Genomic DNA, 6314 nt, shown 5'->3' with positions numbered 1-6314 from the left:
ATAATGGATTTTTACCCAACTGAGAAGCAAGTGCACCATCACGAGCAGTGCTGTCACTAATTGTCCTTGCACTGGATGAAGCGCATGTGACCCGTTTGGTCACATATACAGCTGTACTAATAGCTTCAGCTCACCACTTCTTTCCCACTTGCATGTGGTTTAGCATCGACCTTCCACGTTCCGTCAGTGTCCTATTCATTAGTTCAGCCATTTCATTTTGCTGCGAAGAATATGGCACTGTCGCTTGATGTACTATGCCAGCCTAACGATGAACTTCTTCGAATTTCTTAATGATGTATTCGCCACCATTGTCGGTGCGAATTCATTTGATCTTGAAATTCAGTTGGTTTTACATCATCGACTTGTATTCAATGAACTTTCCCAGCACTTCAGACTTATTCGCGATGAAGTATGTCACCACTAGCGCGAAAAATCATCCAGACATGTAACCACGAATCGTACTCTTTCTTGAGACTTTGCCTCCATTGAACTCATCACATCACTGGGATAAATTTGGAGCAGTGACTTTGTCTTCACTTTGCCGTGAGTTGACTTTGAGAATGATTTGACTGACGACTTTTCAGTCACACAATTCTTGCAAATTTCGTCTTGCTCATTGACATCATCACTCGAAGCTCTCGCATTTATTCATTCTACACAGTTTTGTAAGTTTTTCAACGTGTTCATTGGAAGATGTCCTAGTCGTGCATGCCACACACTAGGACTCACATCTTTAATTGCACAACTGAACACTTCGCTAGTGAAGGCCGACCTTAATGTTGCAATTTTCCACCACAAAAAAATTCCCCGATTTCTTTACTTTCGCCGCCACATCTTGAACATTCCTGATCACACATAGTATGTTCGAAAAAATTACATCCAACCCTTTTTCCGATAGCGCAAAATTTGATAGCAGTCTGCGATCCAGCTCTAAAACGTACAGCACGTCTTCAAGGCGAATTAGCACATTATTTTCTAGAATAATTCGCATCGTACCTATATCAGCAGCCACAACCGTCTGCCCATTTGCGATCGAGATCCCAACTGATCGATTTAACGATCGAATCTTCACAAAACTATCTTGGTATGGGTACATATGACTACTCGCACCACTGTCGAGTAGCCAACCTTCCGAGCCATGTTCACTAACCATAAAGGCTTGCTCGTAAATCTTCTTGTTGATTATGATTCTTCCAACAGTCTCCATTCTTGTGACTCCGTTTTCCACATACGAAACACGTCCCGGTAAACTTGTTTCTTGTTTCCTTCAACCAAAAACATTTCTTTTGACGCTTCTTGTAGCCTTTAATGCAAATTCGCTCTTCTCCTTGCGAGAAATGCCTTCTTATTCGTGACGAAACATTTATTTGGTTTGGTAAAGATTCATGTTTTCAATGATTCTGATGATCTGATCATACTCATCAGCTAAGCTTCCAAGCAGTATAACGAGCTGCTCGTCAGACGAAACTTCGTCTCCGGTGGCTTGCATGGACATGCACAGCTCATCAAACTTCATCAAGTGATCCAGTACACTATCTCCCTTCTACATCTTAACCTATGCAGCTGCCGACGCATCTACATACGGCTGTAAGTAATTCTTCGAAGTAAAAAACTTTTTATTATCTCCCAAAGTTCTACAATCGTGTCTGCATTTCGATCCATGGACTGTAGACTTGAGGTGATTGACGTACACGCAAGCGTGAAGGCCTTCATATCATTGACTTTCCATATCGACGCGTCGACCCTCGTGGCACACGGTGCCTTCGTCGCGTCGATGTGCTCCAGTTGCCCTTCTTTGGCTAATTTTATCCGAGCATTAAACTCCCATAAAAAGTAGTTGTCCATGTTGAGGACATCATTCGCCTACACCCGCGTTTGGGCTCAGAACCTGTTGGGGTATGACAACACAGCGTAAGAATGTCTTCATGTAGGGGAAATGGAAAGTATATTCGTTTTTATAATATTCTAATATATATAACGTACTTAAATGTTACAACCTCGCTTGCTCTTCTTATTGTGTCATTCACGACAGTAACCACCACATCAGCACGACACCGAGCCGTCGCCTGATGTTCCACCCTCAACATTTTCGGAGAATATTAAATCGCCACTTAACTAAGATCCTTGCCTCTTTGACTGACACATTCATCTTGTGTTAGTGGACACAACAACCCTCTTTCAATATCTCCTCCAAGTCCAGACTCACAAGCTTTGGTTCCGCTCGGGATGTCAGATGCTATCGTTTCGTCACGTGGAGATGAACCAGTGCAACGTTCCTCAAAACGATATCGTATTAAGTATAATCCAGCTAATGCGGCATGAGAAACCCCATCAACGTACCAAGATGCTATGAAGTCTCCACAAAGTACGATGTGGAAAGAAGCGATAATGCCGAACTGAAGGCACATAACAGCAAAAAGACAAGGAGTCCCGTGGACAATTCGTTAAACAAGAAGGCAATTGGAACTAAGTGGGTGTTCGTCATTAGGCGAAAAGGCGAAATGAAAACAGTGATACTGAGCGATATAAGGCTCGGCTTGTGGCACTTGGTTATCGTCAGACCTACAACATTGATTACTACGACACGTATTCTCCGGTCGCGAACATAAATTCAATTCGTGTATTTTTGCGGTGTGTTGCCATTATGTGATGGCTATATCCAATATGATGTTGATACAGCATTTATCAATGGTTTTCTCGAAGAAAAAGTGTCTAACAATACATGCGAGGGCGTTGAAATGCAACCAAAAGTCAAGCGCTGAATCTAAATTGAAGCCTGTATGGACTCAAACAAGCTGCTGCAACATGGTTAAAGGCTATTTCAAGTGTTTTAAAGCATGGGGTCTGTGGCGTGTGTATTTGTTTGTCGATTTGAAAATTTTAATGATATATGTGACGTTATATGTCGACGATATGCTCATTGGAGGTCTTTTGTACGACTCAATTAAGCAACTTGCAGATGAATTGTCTACTAATTTTCAGCTCAAGACACCAGTTAGAGTGCGATTTATTCTAGGCATCAAAGTTGACTACAAGATGGAGGAGGGACAGCTCAAGATCAAAGTGCGTGTATAGAAAGAATGACTGAAACTTTAATCAAGATAATGTTAGACCGGTGTATGTTCCTGGGGTGGAAGGCCAGAACATGATAAAGTGTGAAGTGATGGACCCAAAAATGAAAAATCATCCGTATCGTTCATTAGTGAATTCATTTCTGTACGTGACAACCGGCGCAAGACCCGATATTGCATTCGCGGTGTGTCAATTGAGTCAACACTTAGAAAAACCAAGTGAAGAACATTGAAATGCGGCCATCCGAGTGCTGCGTTTAAAATAGTCAACCATTATGCATGGAATCTGCTATCGGAGCAAGTCACGCGAACTCCAGTTGAGTGCATTTAGTGATGCTGATTGGGGCAGTAAAAGGACAATCGACGCTTAACGTCAGGTGTGATGATGATGGTCAACGGATCCCGTGATTTTCAAGTCAAAAATGCAAAACAGTGATTGTTGATGCCGAATATGTGGCTCTATCATTGTGCTTTTAAGAAGTATTGTGGACTAAATCGCTATTGCTGGAGATGAAGGTCAAGATTAATGGTCCAGAAATGGTGCACGAGGACAACCAAAGTGCGATCGCTATCGCGGAAAATGAAGGATATCAAAGTCGTGCGAGGTACTTTGATATACGCTTTTGTTTTGTCCGTGATCAAGTCAAGAACAAGGTAATTTAGCTACAATATATTGGAACCAAGTTACAGCTCGCTGATTTCCTGACCAAGACCATTCGACAAAGAAGTTTCAATTTCTCGTGGCCAAGACCAATATTGGAAACTTCTCGTCGAGGAGGAGTGTTGAAGGTGGAACATCAGACGACGGTTCGTTATCGTGCTGATGTGACGATTACTGTCGCGAATGACACAAGAAGAAGAGAAAGCGAGGTTGTTATATTTAAGTACATTAAATGTATTAGGCTTTTATAAGAACGAGTATACTATCCATTTTCCCCACATTCTTACGCAGCGTGTTGTCATACCCCTACATAAAATAGTGACTGATATTATTGCTTCTTCTTTTCATTACAAATACAATGTTCATATCTGTTTTACTTCAATAATTTCGTTGGGTAACGGTGTGTCAGTCCTATCTGGGAAGAAAAACGATGTGGTCAGTCCCATCTGGGAAGGATTATATGGAGAAACGACGCATGGAAGAAGAAAGTAGTAAATGTATAAGTAGATAAGAGACAACATATGAGAAGAGGTCGTAGTATATATATTAGTAAGTTGTATATGTAAGGACATGACCCAGTCGGCGAATAGGAGAGCAGAAATAAGAGCTAAGAAAAGGAAAATACACCGTTGAGTACGGTGAGTCACTCTGTTGCTTTTTAACGGGGTTATGAGCCCAAATATACATGCGTTCATGAGCAGCAGTCGACCAAGGATCGAGATGAGTGAGAATCCCAGGCTTCCCAAGCAATGGAATGGGCAGAACTAGGGGTCTAACAAGCTCCTGATTATTTTTGCCTCTGAAAAGAAAGATCTGGACGCAATTGCAAAATATGAAATCGATCGCTCAAAGCTGCATACAGACAAGGACTGAAAAAAACGGCAAATTGCAGATTAAACTGAAGCGCAGAATATTGAGTTTGCTGTCAGCAGAAGAAGCACTACGTGTGTATAGAATGGAAACGGGTATGGAAATGTACGAAAGCTTACTTGCATCGAAGAGGGTTAATAAATCCCGGATGGTGAAAGAGACTGAAAAGCAGAAGGACAAATGTGATAAAGTGAAGTGGCAAAAACTGAGCAAAAACGAGCTAAGCCCAAGTAGGTGATGACACGTTCAAAACAAAGATGAGAGGTGCCCTCTATGTTCAAAGAGCAAATTAAACCTGATTTCTCAATCCCGAATAAGCACCAAGGGTTCGAAGTTGAGTATCGATCCATGGGAGTGCTATCTCTGATTCTCGGCCGACGGCTTATAGCAAGCTGTCGCCGAGGCACTGTTGTAGGATTGCTCCTCAACCAAGGCAATTGGATTACCTCTTCCATCGTCGACGGCACCTTTTTGAAAACGGCCTGTTGCGATGGGCCATGCCATAGTCCGTTCATAAACGTGGGCACCTCAATGTGCGCCGGAATCGGACCTACGGTAATGGACGCCGACAGCGAGCGCATCTCTTGCACATACTCTTGCAGAGATCGCTTCGCCTGTCGCGCTCCAAAGAAGCGCGCCTGAAGCAACACTTCGTGGTTGTTCGGCGGCTGGTACATGGCGCGAATTTTTTTTCATAAAGATCGCCCATGTAGGGAACACCTTTCTGTCCGACATAAGTGCCGAGTAAGCCCATTCTGGGGCCTTACCGCGCAGATGCGAAATGGCGTACGACACCATCCGGCTGTCGTCCTCGATAAGTTGGGCGACACCACATTGCTCTACGGCTTAAAGCCAGTGGACAATCGTGTGCGCCGCAGTTCCATCGAACTTGGGCGGATCCATCTGAATGGGCCTCGGCTGATGTGGCCGAGCAGAGAGCATCTCAACAGTCCTGTTGAGAGCCTCGCTCCAAGCCTGCTCATGCCTCAGCTCATTTTGAGTCTGAGTGACGGACTCCGCCGTAGCATGCCCTTGTGCCTCGGACGCGGCCCTCCGCTGTCCGAGCACGAATGCCTCAAACTGCTCTAACTGAGCAACATATTGCTCAGGAAGACTACCCAGCAGCCTAGCCAGGGCTTGTTCACCAAGTTCCTGCGCCATAAGCCCTGCCACCTCCCGATGATGTCCGGAGAGGTGGGGATAATGAGCCCAATCAGTATTGAGGCTCATCCTCACGTACACACGCAGAGATGCGGGTCGTGGGAAGGATTTCAAATGCTACCAAGTGTAGGCGGGCACGTCGTATAGCGGCCACGCTCTACTAAGGCACACACCCTAGCACAGCGTGGAAGCGGTTAAACCTGCTTCGGGCGCGTAAGCGACCTTAAGCGACCTCACCCAACGCACTAAGTACTCTGGTTAAGTGTCGTCACGGGAGCGGTAATCCGAATCCTCGTGCGCACTTACTAATTATAAAGTAGTTTTCAGACTGATTTATATTTAATTGTATTAAATATAAAAACCTAAATTTACCAATTAAAATGTCAACTCTACAGATAACACTTAATATGTATTGCGAGCGTATCGTTCTAGATACCTCGCGTAACGGATGACGCTGGGCGTCATCCCTCCTAATGTGAATGCACCCATATGCATCACATATACAAGGGTTGGTCACAAATGTGCGCCACATCCGAGTGCTGGGTCTAATT

Source organism: Bremia lactucae, linkage group LG6 (genome assembly GCF_004359215.1).
Source record: "Bremia lactucae strain SF5 linkage group LG6, whole genome shotgun sequence".
NCBI lineage: Eukaryota > Oomycota > Peronosporomycetes > Peronosporales > Peronosporaceae > Bremia > Bremia lactucae.
Note: the sequence above shows the minus strand (reverse complement) of the source record.